Source organism: Bos indicus x Bos taurus, chromosome 23 (assembly GCF_003369695.1).
Source record: "Bos indicus x Bos taurus breed Angus x Brahman F1 hybrid chromosome 23, Bos_hybrid_MaternalHap_v2.0, whole genome shotgun sequence".
NCBI lineage: Eukaryota > Metazoa > Chordata > Mammalia > Artiodactyla > Bovidae > Bos > Bos indicus x Bos taurus.
In genome coordinates, this window is record NC_040098.1 from 25,334,921 (window position 1) to 25,352,088 (window position 17,168).

The 17,168-nt window shown below is 45.5% G+C and overlaps 1 long non-coding RNA gene across 1 annotated transcript; it reads left to right on the forward strand.

The window, feature by feature from the left end:
- The first annotated feature begins 1,257 nt into the window (after nucleotides 1-1,257).
- On the forward strand, nucleotides 1,258-15,284 carry LOC113881827. The gene is made up of 2 exons (XR_003508176.1): nucleotides 1,258-1,942; nucleotides 13,182-15,284. It is a non-coding gene; the product is annotated as an uncharacterized LOC113881827 (long non-coding RNA).
- Nucleotides 15,285-17,168: the final 1,884 nt, after the last annotated feature.

A 17,168-nucleotide genomic window follows, 5' to 3' on the forward strand; every position in this document is an offset into this window, starting at 1 on the left:
CAGGTATGTCAGACCCCCTACCTTCAGGACCCAGGTGAAACCCAACATCCTCCAGGAAGATTTCCCAACCTTGCCCCCACTCATCATTCCTTGTATCTGAATGCCAATAGCAGTGTACTATCAGTTTGCAATTATCATATTTTTCATATACTTGTTTTTCCATATACACGTCCTATCCTCAAAAGAAACTGTTTAAGTCTTTTAAGTCAGGGAATGTAGGCATTTGTTTATGATTCCAGTGCCTTCTATGTTACACTGCAATTTGGCAGGCACTACCCCTAAATATGGGGCTTCCCAGGTGGCATTAGTGGTAAAGAATCTGCCTGCCAGTGCAGGAGACACAAGAGACAAGAGATATGGGTTCAGTCTCTGGGCCCGGAAGATCCCCTGGGGTAGGAAATGGCAACCCACTCCAGTATTCTTGCCTGGAGAATCCCATGGACAGAGGAGTCTGGTGGACTGTGGTCCATGGGGTCGCAGAGTCTGACACGACTGCGCAACTGGAGCACATACACAAACATACACACACACACATACAGACATACTAAATATACACAACTGAGCATCTTTTCAAGTCCCCAGTTAGCCACGTTTTCCATAAGTCCACTAGGAGCACTCTCTGGTTCGAAAAGTGGCCAAAATTGAGACACGCTAAAAGGACTGTATCTGAGGTGTTACATATTAGTGAAGTGCAAGTCGCTCAGTCCTGTCCGACTCTTTGTAACCCTATGGACTATAGCCTGCTAGACTCCTCTGTTTATAGAATTCTCCAGGCCAGAATGCTGGATGGTTAGCCATTCCTTTCTGTGGGGGATCTTCCCAACCCAGGGATCGAGCCCAGGTTTCCTGCATTATAGGTGGATTCTTTACCATCTGAGCCACCAGAAAAGCTATGTATTAACATCACTTCAAAGAAACCTAGTGCCGAGAGATGGAGATTCATTCACTTGAAATAAATTTCTGTTCTGTACTCTTGAAAATAATAGGGTATTCCATAAACAGAAGCATGACTCTAGACTGGTCTGTGTGAGAAAGGGTTTAGCAAAGGGCATTTCTCCTTGCGAGGGGACAGCTGAAGAGGTGTCATTTAACAGCTTTCAGAGGCCCGTCACTGCAGTGATTGAGGTGGACAGAAGGCATGGACATGACCAAGGCCCTTAAAAGACACAAACAGGTGGGAGAGCGTGCTGGGGGTGGGCGGAGGGCTGGAGGGTACAAAAGGCAGAGGCTGGCCTTCTGAGGGCAGAGACGAAGAAGGCGGAGAGCAAGCCTGCCCGGGGAACAGGTGGAGAGGGGGCAGCAGAGCTAGGCAGGACACAATAAGAGGTAAAGCTAGGAAAAAAAAAAAAGAACGAAAGGGATAAAGAGCCAGTGAGCAGACCTGACACAAATAAGGAGAAATGATGATTAAAAAGATGTGCGTGAAGAGAAAAGGAGGAAACAGGAAAAGGGAACAAGTAAGGAGATAAAATAAGGAGTAAGCGCACAAGCTAAATGCTTAGAAAATCACCAGGCAGTTTGGCTGACTGGGAGAAGCGCCATAGCCAGACTCCAAAGGGAACCATCAGAAAGACAGAGGCAGGCGATTTAAGTAGCCAGTTCCTGAGGTAAAAATGAAAAATAAATAAATAAATAAAATAGAAGATGGAAAAGGTGAGAAGCAGGAGAGGGAAAACCCAGAGGAGACACTGGCCCAGAAACCTTTTTAACTTTCTGCAAGAATCTTCAAGGCCCCAAACTAGGCCAAGATTCTGACTGACATTTCTGAGCTCACCAGCTGCTGTTTCCTTGAGAGAATTCTGACAGGAAGGCATAGAAATGCAAGCCAACACTGCTAGCTCTGGAAAAAAAAAAAATCCACGCTCCAAACACCTCCACGGGGCTGGAGCCTGCCAGGGAAGAAGGCATACAGAGGAGGGACCCGGCGGCAACTTTTCCCCAGGTAGGTACAGAGCTGCTCCCGCGGGTGGTGGGGTAGGGGGAGGGCTTTCTCCTCTAACTGTCCTCTGGCCGTTCCTGCCTGGCCCATCTGTCTTTCTCTCTTTGTGCATTTTGGGGAAGCCCTGCGGGCAGCCTGCTTCTGTCATCTGAAGCCAGCTCCACGGTGTCTCCAGAAGCAGGTGAAGCTTCACATCTGCATCCCACAGGGGCGGGGGAGGACATCGCTGGAATCCAGCTCCATCAGGCAGAGCCAGGCCAGGGGAATTGGAGGAGAGAAATCGCCCCAGCCCACATGATTGGTGTGTGGGACTGACTTGTTGGCTGGGTCCCGACAGTGAACCCGATTCTGTGTGCTGAGGCTTGAAGCAAAAGCAGAGGGGAAGGAGGGTGGGTGGAACAGACAGTTGATGAAGAGGGTAGAGATTCCACAGTCGCCTAGGGGCTGCTCCATGGCCTAAAGAAGAGGTGGACTTGGGGAAGGGATGAACGAGACTCGGACCTTGTGACCTTGAACTGGTCTCTTGCCCTTTCAGTGCCTTGGTTATTTTGAATGTATGTTGAAATGTTCTTCAAAGCAATGCAAAGGCAGTTCTAATCTGTCATGTATCTCAAATAATCACTGAATGGGAGCATTTTCTTCCGATGACCCCACAGACGTCCCCACTATAACAATATGAAGTGCTCCATCTTATTAAAAAACTGAGAAGTCCCTGAGCAATGTACTTCTTTGGAAAACTAGGACAAGAACCAGATTCTCTAATGTGTTCCCTGGATCTTAAGCGATTCTTGATCTTCACTCAATTTAACAGGTGCACTTTTAAAAAAAAAAAAAAAAGAGAGAGATTTTGGAGCTACAGAGTTTTATCAATATTCTGTATTATTGTGCTGTGTTATCATTATGATCCCTCTGCAAGTACAATGTGAGGTCATATGTCAGGGGACCCTCTGCTGAGATAGCTTCCCAAAAAAAATGTCCACCTCATTTTATATCCATTCTTCAGCAAATCCCATTTGAAGTTTATTCGTAAGAATTGGGAGCCAAAGAAATGGCCCCCAGTTGTGTACAACCCCTCAAACTGAAAACTCTTTTAGTCAGTTAGTAACTTCATAGACTGGGCTTCTGTCTTTGGAGTGTTGTGTGTCTCTCTGCACCCTCACTGGTGAAAGCTCCTACAACCTCACCCCTGAATGGAGCTCACGCCTTTCTGGCTTCTGTATGGCTTTACTCCTCTTCCTCATCTCCTCATTTTTAGAAAGTTCGGAATGTAAGGGCTGATTCTTTGCCCCTGAATTATTCAGATACTATTAAACTAGAGCAGTGGCTCCCCCAAGTGTGGTTCCCAGACCAGCAGCATCAGAATCACCCAGGAGCCTGTTAGAGATGCCAAGTCTTGGATCCCACTCCAGACTTACTGCTTCTCAGGCATAGCTCAGCTAGTAAAGAGTCTGCCTGTAACATGGGAGACCTGGGTTCTATCCTTGGGTCGGGAAGATTCCATGGAGAAGGGAAAGGCTACCCACTCCTGTATTCTGGCCTGGAGAATTCCATGGACTATACAGTCCACGGGGTCACAAAGAGTCTGACAAGACTGAGCAACTTTCACTTTCTCTCACTTCCAGACCTACTGAGTCAGGCACTCCTGGGGTGGGGCCAGCATTCTGTGCCTTAGCCAGCCCTCCAGGGGACTTTGTTATACCAAATTCGAAGCTTAAGGTTTTTTAAAGTGCTCTTTCCTTAACACAGAGCTCAGATCTCCCTACAGGCGGGACTCTGGTCGCCTACAGCGCTATCACTTCTAAAAGAGACCCCTCCACAAACAGCAATCTCTCAATCAGTGCCTTGTGTCCTTCATCAGCAAAATAGGAATATTTAATAAAAGTTGCCTGTTACAGTGCTGAGAAACTTACATAGTAAGAGTAACAGCGGTGATGGCTTTATCTCCTCCACCCTTATTGAGCAAAAGGCCTTCACTGAGCAGCAGTGTGGGGAATCAAAAACAAAGCTGTCAGGTCCTAGCCCTTTTTGTGAGGAAACGTGTGCATTACAGGTACCCAGGGAATCCAACAGCAGGGTGAGATGTGATGCATGCCCAATGACAGGTGCAAACAATAGAAACAAAGAAGAAGAAGAGGGGAAACTGGGAGAAAACTTCGTGGAGCAAGTATCTTTTGAACTAAGATTTGAGAGAAATTTTAACTAGTGAAGATAAGCAAAGGGAAAAGAACATTCCAGGTAGAAGCTGAGATTCAGGAACATGGAAAAGATAAGATGTCAGTGGCCAGGTACAGACCACAGTGCCTGCTCCCCTTTCTGCTACTAATATGTTCACTGTTCACATAGTAGAAAGAGATCACCCATTTGTCGTCATGTCTGCAAGAAATTCTTCCTTAAATCCAAACTAAATAATTTTCCTTGGACTGCTGTCAAATGAGTCCTTTCCAGTATTAAATGATTTCATTACTTTAGTATCTACTTCTCTCTTTCTTATTTATTATTAGGTCCCTGTTTTTCAAAGTCTTCTGCCCACTTTCAGCAGAATAATTGAGAATGCAGATTCCTGAGTCCAGGCTCCCTGGCTTCTCAGGAGCTTTGGCGGGCAAGACAGAAGAACCTGCATTTTTAACAAGCTCCCTTATGATTCTAATGTTCTCTCTATGTTTGAAAGCAGCTCTCCCAGAGCTGTTCTTCCCCAATTTGCAGAGCCTAGAAATCCCCTAGAAGAATCTTGTTTAAAATGTGAATGTCGGGCCAGTCCCACGGAGATTCTGATTCTGTGGCTCTGGGTTGTTGGGAACAGGGGTTTTAATAGGTGCCTCTATGGCTCTAGGCTCAGATGAGGTTGGGATATACAGCACATGAAATGAATGTGTGCTTTGGATCAAAGAGGTCCTTCAAATCCTAGGTTAGTTATTTATCAGCTGTGTGATGTGGGTGTTTCCTAACCACTCCTTGCCTCCAGGTTATCTAACCTGCTGGAGTGAGTTTCATCCTGTGTAATGAAAGGTACTTCACAGAATGGCTGGAAGCATAAAGAAGTAAGTGACTTAGTATCATGCCAGCTCTCTCTGCTCATCCCCTTGCCCCAGCCTCCTCCTAAGTATCAGTTCAGCCCTCCAGCTCTGATGAGAAACAGGGTAAGCATGGCAGTGATGGTGAAATACCATTGAGAGAAGTGGCAGGGTGCCTGCAGGGAGAGAAGATGGGTTTGGGAGCTGCCCTTGCTCTTGGCTGGCCCTGGGAAGTTAAAATCAGGCTCATGCCCATGATGGAATCAACATTCAGGACTGGCCAGTCCTCTAAAAATAGCAAGATGTCTGGCTGAGCCTTTGGAAAAATAAGGTTCTGTCTCCACACATTAACCTAGGCTTGCCTTAAAAGGAGGGACCACTGTTTTATTTCCTACCCCCTCAGCCAGATGATGGTAAGCCCCAAATAATTTGGCCTGAGCCTCGGTGAACTCCAGAATAGCTTCTGTTTCATGGCAGCCACTGAGCACACCGGCAGTGACTCCAGTACAGGTCACAAGAGCTCAGACTCCCAGGGTAGATGCATCTGTGTGGACTGTTCCTCCTGCAGACACCAGAAGGATCCTAATCCCCATAAAAGCATCAACTTTTGGGTTCTATTGTAAGAAACTTTTATCAGGCCTTTCTATGGGGCAGAGAAGGGAGAGAGAAAACTAAGATGCTTCTACTTGAAATTCAGAGAGTGAAATGGGGGCGATTTTCCCGCAGTCTTGCTTTCTCTTCATCCAGCACAGGGCTGACTAGGTAGGGTCAGCTCTGTCGTCAGAGGGCAAGGCTTTAAGATGGATAAGGGGACAGTCTGAGTGTCTCACCGTTCATGTCTTTTCCTAAAAGTCCTGAAAATGAGACTAGAGCTCTGGATATTCAGAACCTCTGTTGATCCTTGTCAGATATGATACTGATGAATTCCCTTCCTTAACAAATCTTTTTCAGACATACGAAATGATTACAAATGTGATTTTTTTAAATAAGGGAAACCAAAATTGTGAAAGATGTATTTTTTAAAAATATTTAAGCTTTCCCAAATATCTTAGAACCACCCCTTGTACAACTGTCATGTGGATGAAACTCTTTAAAATGGGTCAGACATAAGGACTTCCATGGAGTGGGTAGTCTCTGCTGCCATATTAATATTAATTAATAAAGAATATATTGAATAGTAGTAACAAGAGTGATAGAGACCATTTATTAGACTTCTAATACTGGGTTCATGGCACTGTACATCCATCTATTTCACTGAAGCCTTCTGTTGGATCAGTAGCATTACAATCACTTTACAGATGAGGAAACAGGTTCAGAGAGGTTAAGTAGCTTGCTCAGAGTCACAGAGCCAGAATGCACAGATGCCCAAGCCAGGTCCTTCCTACCTACACCCCTCTGCCAGCAGTAATCTTGAAGCTTCCATTGTCTATCATTCAGACCTCTCCTTGTTTTAGCTCATCCTTGATTTTGCCCAAATGCAAGAGTCTTTCTGAGGCCATTCATGGGAAACCACCATCCTTCCTTCTCATGTTGTTTCTGAGACACTTATATTCAAGTACTGCCCTGATTGCTGAAAGAAATAGGAAAGAACTGTAATTTCTGCTTATGCTTTTCATGCTACCTTGACTGTTACTTAAGTTCTGAATGCTTTTAAATGGAGTTTCTCAAGAACAAGTGAAATTTAAGTCTTGTGATCCACTGACTACAGGGCAGAAGGAGGGGAAAATAAATCTTGTTTTCAATACCATGTTGAGTGACATTTTATACGGCCATCAGCCTGTTCTATGAAACTCAAGACCCTCCACATGTGTTATCTCATTAATCTTTAACCCACTCTGTGGTGGGCAGATGGAGTTATACAACTATTACAGGAATGAAAGAGAAAGGGTAGTGATTTCACCAACACCATAGAGCACACTTGTGGCCATGTGACACAACATCCCTCCCCATCCTTCCTACTAACACCACCAGCCAAAATCAGGAGATTTGGGCAGGTAAGAAGCTAAAAAAATAATCTGGGAAAAAGACCTAAAGCCAATTGCTGTATCAATGTCCATTGGCCTGTACAAAACTCAGAAACATGTTTTTATAGTCCTTTCCTAGAATTTTTCCTCCCATTTATGCTGGTCTGAAAGATTCTGATTTTATTACAGCTGTTTGCTTCGTTTTGTTTTTCCAGCCTACCTTTCCCTTCATTTCCACATCTGTTCCATGAATTGCCATGAATTTCCTTCCTGATATTTTAAGTTAGATGACGTGGAAAAGGAAAATGAGACTCAAAACAATCAAGTATTTGGTTCTTCAAAGTTTATTGTTGGTTTTGTCTGAAATGTTGAAAGGAACTTTTAAATAATCTTTTGACCATATGAGGTTGGGCTTGACCAAAAGACAAAATAATTCACATCCAAATGCTAGAGACAGTCTCACCCCAGCGATGGTTAGCATGGTCTTGGTTTTCTGGCATCATTTCTTTGGAAATTTATTATTTTTTTTTTTTTGTATCCTTACATGAATTAATCACTTCTGGCTCTCAGCTGGTTTATGAAGGACAGGTCCCTTAAAACTGGCTCTTTCTAGTTCTCAGGACCAAAAACTTCAGTCTCTCTCACTTATGCAAATTCTCATTCCTGAAAAGCATGTGCCATGCATGGCATTTCAGATCTAGATGTGAAGGATTTAACCAGTTAAAATGAACCTGTACTCAACTCTGAGTTCTCTGGTTCAGTGGAAGAGATGAGACATTTTGATCTCAAAGGCACAGCTACAACTTCTCATTGGTCGCTCTGTCTCTCCTCCCCACCAGCCCTTGTTTTAACTGACCACAGCCCCCAAACCTGGGGGAGAAAGAACAGTCCCACATTCTCACTCACACTGTTTGTACTTGACTATGGGGGACAACTTTGTTTTCACAGCAGAAGTTGACTCATAAGCCCTTGGATTGGATTAAATGAGTTATTGGATAATTCCTGAGATCAGCCATAAAGATTTTGACTGGGGTGTCATTTTCCTGAGAAAAAGTATGGTAGATAAGCCACCACCTCAAGGGTACAGCTGCAGAGGAATCAATGTTCACAGAGTATAAAACCTATAGACATTTTCTTCCCTTGCTTCCCGTTGAATTCCCAACTTCCAAGCCTATCTCCATGGGTGGATCCAAGACTGTCCTTCCAACCTGATTCACTCTTTTAAGGGCTTACCATTTACATATGTGTGAACAGATTCATTTCTACAACCCCGAACTGTAAAACCAGATGAAGGTTAACAGCTATTTCATAGAGTAGAGAGGATTCAAGGAACTTGTCAGAGCACCAAAAATCATCTCTGTCATACAGAACATGCTTGAAAACATTTTTGTTCTTATTTGTGTTACTTTTACTAGATTTCATTGCTTGCCCTTGTCAACGCTGTGAGGCCCAAACCTTCCTTGGGGCACAATTCTTCCCTCTGCATTCTCTCTGTTTCCTGGCAGAGTATTCGATCCTCTGAAGCTGAAAAACCCCATCACTCTTCAGCCGGGGTGGCCTGTCCAGACTGTGGGTGACTCCCCAGCTGCCAGCGTCCCTCACTTTTCTGCAGCTTGGACCTCACGGATAGTAGGGCAGGTGATGAGCAAGGGGGAGCAGAATCTGCTCCACAGTGGTGCTCAGAATGCTGCGTGGCAGCTGCAGCCCATCAACTGTGCCCACGACAGACACACAGTAGGAAGCGCAGGAAGGCCTGGTACGGTCCGAGCAGGGGTCCTTCACTGCGCATGTGCACAATAGCATCTCTGTAGGATGCTCTCTGTCGCCCGCTTTTTCTCTCTCCCTCTCTTTCTCTTTCTCTCTAATTTTCCTTCATGGGATTCCAAATGTTAAAACAGAATCATATTGACCTGTATAAAACCAAGGCAAACTAGTGAATAGTAATAATAAAAGTTTTGATACATTATAACTGAATGAAAATAAGCTAGAGAAACTTGGGTGCCATTTTTTCCTGAGCAAACAGTAGAGCAAGGGCTGGACCCCCACCCCGCCCCAAAGCACCCCTGTGCCTCACAACAGATGTGTCGCAGGACGGTTTGAGGGGAATGCTGGGGTGATGGCGTGAGGTCCCGGGAGCCCTATCCTCCAAGCTTCAGCACCTAGAGGAGGAGAAGAGTGGGAGGGGCCCCCATCTGAGATGTGGGGCTGCATCCGGACGATGGAGGAAGCAGGCAGGGGCCAAGACTGCTTCCCAAGGCCACATGCTTCTTTATATCCCCATACGGATTACTTTGCTATGGAATGTAAGGAAGTGTGTGGTTTCGGCGAGCGCCTCTCCTCGGCCCCACGGTCCCACCCAGAGCACCTGGTCCCCTCTTCCCCATCCCGGCCTTGTGCCCACAGGCATCCTCATTGAGAAAGGGAGAGCCTCCAAATCTTGCCTGGAGTCCTCCCCACATCCTTTCTCTCCCTCCTGAGATTTCATCCTCCACCCAAGGATCAGGCACATTGATTGTGGTCCCTGAGTGCCCTCCGTGGCCATCTCCCCACACTTAGCTCCTCATTCGAGGAGAGCACACATCATCTGAAGATTTGTCACAAGGTCAGCCCTCACCATCCAAGCTCCTTCCTCCTGTCCTTTTGCTCCTGAAAGATGTTTCTATCAACCAAACTGAACCATAAAGCCTTCATACCTGGCTGTATCACTTTGCTTCATCATTACTGGTGTGTTAAGGCAGTTCTTTGCATCTCCAAGGGTTCTCACTGCAGATGGCTAGGAGCTGGGAGGCTCAGGGGATCCAGCCTTATCACACAGCCAGTCCCCTGACCCTGCTCTGCTGTCTTTTCCTCTTTGTATCACAACCTGTTACCAAGCAGTACTGACAGAGGCTGTCTATGGAAAAGGTTTGAGGTGTTAGAATAGAGATTCATTCATCCAGTTGGCTTAGTTCCTTTCTCTCCTCTTCCCTGAACCCCTTTGTTCCCAGCCTTGAGCCTAAAGGGCCTGAACCCACACCAGGAAGGAGGTGGAAGTAGAGAGGAAGGCCTCAGTTATGAGGAGAAACTGTGGTCCCCCAAGGCTTAGCCATCAGCTAATCCCAGCTCTGAGAAGGATCTCCCTCCCTCACTGATGCCCAGCCTCAGGGGGGCTTCCTGCATCCCATGGCTCTGCTTCCTTCTTGTTGGGTGAGTGTGTGACATGAGGGCTGGGACCACACTAAACTTCTACTACAAGTTCTCAAGCCAAACAACAAAAGGAGACACCGCAAGATTGGATGGATGTGTGCTGAGATACACAGGAAGGGGCTGTTAACTGGAACTGAGAAGCCCCAGAATGAGAGCTTGGGATAAGGAGGGAAGGAAAGGACAAAGGGAGGGGCCACCATGTTTACAAAGCCGATGGCAGGTGAAGGCTGAGTTGTCAGCACTGAAGGCTGCCATCCCCATTGGACGACAGCACCCAGAGCACAAGGGGCTGAACCCCTCCCCGGACTGCAGCAATACAGGTGACATCACCTGCCTGCCTCTTCCAGACACCAGATGTCCTTCAAGGGCAGCCAAACTGGGCTCCTTGAAAATTGGGGGAAACTTAGAAGAATGTGGGAGAATTACTACCAATGGGGCAGCTACAGGATGGAACAGAGAAACTTACAGTTTTAGATCAGCAATTCTCAACTGGAGGTGATTTAGCCCCCGCCTGGGGCACATTTGGCAATGTCTGGGGACATTCCTGGTTGTCACAACTAGGCAGTTCTACCGGTATCAAGTGGGCACAGATCAGAGAAGCTGCCAAACACCCTACAATGCACAGGACAGCCCCCACAACAGAGAGTTATCTAAATGTCAATATGCCGAGGTCGAGAAACCCTTCCTTTAGATCATGTTACTTTGAAATCGCTGACATGGGTATATGATAGTACATTATCTCCCAAAGAAAATTATTGCCCTTCTTTTACAAGCATTGCTTTGTCTTCAAACCTGTAAAATGGGCAGATACCTCCAAGTTGTGCTTCTTTTCAGTGACAGCCCTTCCCTTTTCTAAATCATACCTGCTCCAGAGATAGTTTTCCTTTTCCTACCCTAAGATTTATTTAATGTCATCTGCTCAGAAATTGGGGTTGTAATGTGTGAGTGCGGCAGGATGTGAATGAAGAATAGGGGAGAGGTGATGAAGACCAGTGTCCTGAGTTGAGGAAATTGCAGTGCCAGGGGCTTGACGGATGAGCTGGACAATGCACTTTTTCCACCTGGCTGACCTCCACCTGCATGGCTGCCTGTCTAACCCTTGCTCCTTAGAAGGAACCAGAGGATTGTTGGGCTAGGATAGCAGTAGCCAGGGGAAGAGCTAGTGAACCATAAGCTGTGGCTGCAAGACACCTGTATCACAGGTAGGAGCAGAGGGTAAAGATGAGGTACTTATCTGCAGAGTTGCAGGATGCCAGCCAAGGAGGCGGGGATTCAGAACAAGAAAGGCTGCACCAGCATCACTCTGGACCAGTCACAGTTGGCGGGACCCCTGGTCCTCCACCACTGTCACACCTGCCACTTCTCTGGTGCCTCGGTGAGCACTTCGGTTTCTGGGGTGTCTTATTGACCCCAGGCAGTGCTCTCAAGCTGGGACGCCCCTGGCAGAGGTCTGCTTGGCTAGGCAAACCAGCTCGGCTTTTTCCTGTCAGTGGTTTCCACAGCTTCAGAGACAAAATGAAAATACTTGCAGTCAAGGGAAGGGAAACATTTAAAGGACAAACTGGCACTGAGAGTGAAACTCTTGACCTCAGAAGCAGTGGGGATTGTCCCTAGGACTTTCCCATGACCCCTGAAAGGGTCCCCTGGACCTCTTTCCTTTGTTTCCACTAAGACTTACAACAAGTCGGTGTGGTAGGTATGCTCCCCCAACTGCACAGAGGCATAAATTGAGGTTTAACTTCTGAAAAGCAAGAGAGCCAGGAGCCATCCATGGGATCTGATCCCAGGTAAGTATGACTCCAAGGCCACAGGCTTTCTGCTTCATTTCACTCCCTTCATCAGGAAGGGGATATAAAAGGGCTGGCAAGCCCACCCCCAAGAGCAATTTCCCAGCACTGTTCAAAATATCCTTTCTTCTTATCTCTTCCCTCACCTGCTCAAATGCATGATGAAGATAGCCAGGCCACCTTCCTGGGGAAGATATCCTCCTTGATCAGCTCCTTGACCCCTTGGCCACACTTTCCCAAAAACACAGAGAAACCAGTGGGTACCTCTGCTCACACAGTGGTTCTGACTTTAGCTTCATCAGAATCACCTGAAGAGCAGTTTTTACCAGGTCTCTGGGCCCACCGTCAGATGTCTGGGACTGGTCAACGTTGCTTTTCCTTTGCAAGGTCAGCCTACAGGTTCCTACACACTGCAGCCCAGACTTCTCCTTCAAAAAATATAAGAATCAAAGATTTCCCAACCTCCATGGGACAACCATTTAGTCAATTCTGGCCATTTGTCGAAACCAAACAGCCTCACTGTCTATCACCTGGAGAATGACTAATGAAACTGATGTATACTCTTACAGTAGAAAGCTATAAAAATAATTAAAATTAATAAATGACTGCTGCCACAAAATATGGATAAATCTTACAAATATCATTTTAGGTGAAAATACCATTATAGCAGAATACCTCCTGTATGATACTATTATGTAAAAAAAAAACAAGCAATAAATTATTTAGGAAATAATATTTTATTCTGGTAAAAACTATAAAGAAGAACATTTAAATTGTATGAAAAACAGAGCTCAGAATAATAATTACCTATGAGGGGAAACTAAAGAGATAAACTAGGAAAAGCATGCAGAAAGCTTCAATAGTATTGATTTCACCAGTTCTTTTTCTAAGGTAAACAGTTGTTTGTTGTTGGTATTAATTTCATCACTATGTGTCATAATTTACACACGTGTTACATTTATTCTTTCATAAATATACTGCATTTGAATTAAAATTATAAACTATTTTAAACATTATGATATAAGATATTCAAAAGCTTACTTCAGAATGTTGTTTTGGAAAATCAGAGGAGCGAAAAATGTGGGAGATTTTTATTTTCCAAATTCTACAATTCTATATCATGTTAGTTCTTCACAATTTCATATTTGAAAAAAGAATAAGGATAAAAGACATAAAGTTGTGCAATGCAAAATACAAATTATTTATGGTTTTCACAAATCCAAAGAGAGCGTTCTGGACAAGGCAAGCTCCCGGGATCTGATTCATGCTAATGCCAGCTCCTTCTGTGTTGCAGGCTTGAACCAGGGATGCTCGGGACACACCAAGAATCCTCGCCCTAGAGGCTGCAGTCACCTCCCCCAGGAGCTGCCCCCTGCTCTGGCTGGTCAAACGGAACCAAGTCCGTCTTCCTGAGAGGTTTGGTCCCCTTCAACCAGCTACAGCAGGGCTGGCAAAGCCCAGTCCTTGGAGAAACAGAAGAGATTCGCCTTCTGTGGCTGAAAGTACCTACTACCGTTTCTCTTAAGAAAATGACTGATTTTGTTATCACACTCTCGTGCTCTCAGGAAGGGAGAAAAAGGGAGCCCTGGCTTCAAAAGTGAGCCAGAGTTCTACTTTCCACACACAGAGCTCTGTGCCTGCACCCGCAACTAGACCCACTCACGTGCTCTTGACACACAGTAAGGATTTTAGGATGGGCTGTGCTTCAGCCCTGGACCACCCAGGGGAGAGCATGACCCTTAGGAGATGGGGCTCCAGCTCAAAGGGGCTAAGAGTCTAAGTAAAGAAATTGAATCTATGAATATAGCACAATGCAATGGAATTGCAAGTCACAGCATGACTGTTTCCAAAACATAATTCTTTTTTTTTAATTAATTTATTTTTTATTGAAGGATAATTGCTTTACAGAATTTTGGTTTTTTCTGTCAAACCAAAACATAATTCTTTTACACAGCCCATTATATAAGCCTGGCACACTGTCTACTAACAAGTCCACCCAAAGAGAGCTACTCACTAAGAAATATACACATGACTCAGTTTCCCATCTATAAAATGGGAATAATAACAGCCATTGTACCTACCACATATGGTTTTATGAGGAATGGAATGAGAATACATGTAAGGGAGTTGGAAAGCCCACAATCATTTTTACCTGCTACTAAAGAAGGGATCCTGACCTGCCTTCCAATTTCTCTTTCAAAATTTCTATCTTTAGGACTTTCTTGGCAGTCCAGTGGTTACGACTTCATACTTCCAATGCAAGGATGCAGCTTTGATCCCTGCTTGGGGAACTAAGATCCCACATGCTGCATGGCGTGGCCAAAATAATGTCTATCTTTAACAGTGTTCCTCAGGATATGCTCAGTACTTTAGGTAGGCTTATATTTGCTGATGGTATTACAGAAGCCTGCGTTCACATTCTGTCCTCTGACACCAGTGTGGTCTCACGATGCCCAGGAGCCACCAAGTCTCCGCACAGGGAAGCTTATTTGGTGATTATATGTATGTGCCTGGGGGTTCAGGGGGACCAGGTTTGAATCCTGCCCCTCTTGTTTACTAGTCCTGGTGTAGCCTCCCTGAGCCTCAGTTAACCTTATATAAATCTTAGCTTCCTCTTCTGTAAAATGGGGACAATAATACTTACAGTCGATTTGAGAATTTTAAAAGGGAATGCTTAGCAAGAAATACATACAAGCCCCCAACCAATGGCAGCTGGTGTATGGCTGTTGTAGATACAACAGCTCAAAGACAAAGTTGTGTTCACAGGCACTCATAACTGGAAGGGAAAGACCAGATTTAAAAACAAACAAACAAACAAACAAAAAAAACAGAAAGAAGAACTAAAAAAAAAAAAATCAGTGAAACCTCATTACAGTAATTTTATATTCTAACTATTCTACTATCATGTAGCATGTCTTCACTCTGGTATGTGTTACTAGTATGTGATAAGTTTTACTAAAAAAAAATCAATGGTTCATACATGAGATTGACCATCTTACCTTAAGGAAATATCCTGCCTGGAAAACTCATTTGAGAGCACTGCCAAGATGCCAGTCTGCAACCACATCTGTAATCAATGTGTCCTTCTAAGTATAGGAAAGCCATAGTGTATGGAGTTCAGACACAGGCACCAGAATGAGACTGGCGGATCCTTGCCCGTCACCAGCTGTGCCACTTTGGGCAAATTGTTTGACCTCTCTAGGCCCAGATTCCGTCATATGTAGAATGGAGATATTAATGATGTGTATACCTCACGAGGTGTTCATGAAAACGAAATGAAAATGTAAAGGCATAAAACTAGTGTTGGGTGCAGAACAAACTTCTAAGTCTTTGACAATGTATCTGAAATGTTCCTGAAACTAAGCTGATGTTCAATAAAAATGTATTTAATAAGTGATCACCTTGATTTTTCATTCTAAACACAAAGTATGAGATCCTGTGATCTCTGGTTTGACTATTTCTGCGCATCTCTTTAAATGCAGCGTGCTGGTACGATCCCAGAATAGGGGTAGGATGCTGGCCAGCTGGCTCTGCCTCCAGGTTCTTGCCTTCCCCAGGAGCTAGATGTTCATCTCCCGTGGGAGAGAGCGGGATCCCGAAGCACAGTGACAGACCACTCAGACTCAGAGAGGATTAAGCGATTTGAGAACAAACATGACCGGGTTCACCTTACAAGGAGGGGATTTTCCACTCAGATGAGCAGAGATCATTTGGGTAAAAGTTAGATGGACAATGTCAGGTACAGACAGGAACACTTGCAGATTTGGGATTTTATGGCTAAAATACCTGATGAAACAGGGCGGTATGTATCTAAGACTAAAGAATATCTTGGTCTTTGTTAGGAAGAGGCAACCCACACATGGATTGACTTGAAGAACACTTACCTCCTCCCACCTACTGGGTGGTTATAAAAGCATCTCCTTGCCCTTGGCAGGTCACAGGGCTTCCAACGCTACTCAGAGAACAGGAGGCAAACATTACCGTCTAAATCCACTCACCCTTGCCTTTGGTGAAGCTGTATCTGGCTTCTGTACCCCAATACCAAATTAAATCTCAGAGTTTTGCATAAAGTAGAAAAGAGTGGGAGAAGGCAATGGCACCCCACTCCAGTACTCTTGCCTGGAAAATCCCATGGGCGGAGGAGCCTGGTAGGCTGCAGTCCATGGGGTCGTGAAGAGTCGGACACGACTGAGCGACTTCACTTTCACTTTTCACTTTCCTGCATTGGAGAAGGAAATGGCAATCCACTCCAGTGTTCTTGCCTGGAGAATCCCAGGGACGGGGGAGCCTGGTGGGCTGCCGTCTATGGGGTCCCACAGAGTCGGACACGACTGAAGTGACTTAGGAGCAGCAGCAGCAGCAGAAAAGAATAGCTCTGTTGCTTTGCCAGGTAAAGGGGGCCGCAGCAGCCTAATGTCCTCAGAACTGTGTGTCCCCACCTGGAGTGGATAGTGAGGAGTTCTATAGAAATGTTTCAAAGAGGGCTTGATCAGCTCATGGACATTTTTCTGATTGGTTGGTGGTGAGGTGAATGGGGGTCAGCATCATCAACCTTCCAGTTTCAACAGGTCTGGGGTCTCTGTGCCTATAGGAGCATGCTTTTAACTTCTCCCACCTAGTACGGTTTCAGTATCTGCAAAACAGCTCAAAGATACTGTTCAAGAGCTAGGGCTATACATAACAACATATACAGAGGTGCCGCCAGGGAAAAAAAGGCCTGCAGATGCAGGAGCCACAGGAAACAGGAAATCTCTGGGTCAGGAAGATCCCCCGGAGGAGGAAATGGTAATCCATTCCAGTATTCTTGCCTGGAAAATCCTATGGACGTAGGGGCCTGTTGGGCTACAGTCCCTGGGGTCACAAAGAGTCAGACACAGCTGAGCACTCACACACACACACACACACACACACACACACACACATGTCCCTTGAGGGGGAACCGGAGCTTTACTCCAAGGCTGCACTGCTGTTTCTTGACTGTTCCTCCTCTGTATCCTCTCCCTTCCCTAACTGGCAACTGTTTGAACCTGTTTCTGCTGGAACTCAGGGAAGGTCATGCAGGCAGACTGAAGGCTATTACCCATAATCAGGAAATGGTTGAGGGGAAGGACACAGAAAGGCTTTTGTGCCCTGGAGCTCTACAGGGTCCTGCTCCATTTCACTGGCCACTGCATCTTTCTGGAAATGGCTCTAGCCACAGGCTAGAGCATCCAAACTCAGCATACCACCCTGGCTCAGCCCCTGAGAATATAACTGTACTCAACCCCTGACAATATGAGTG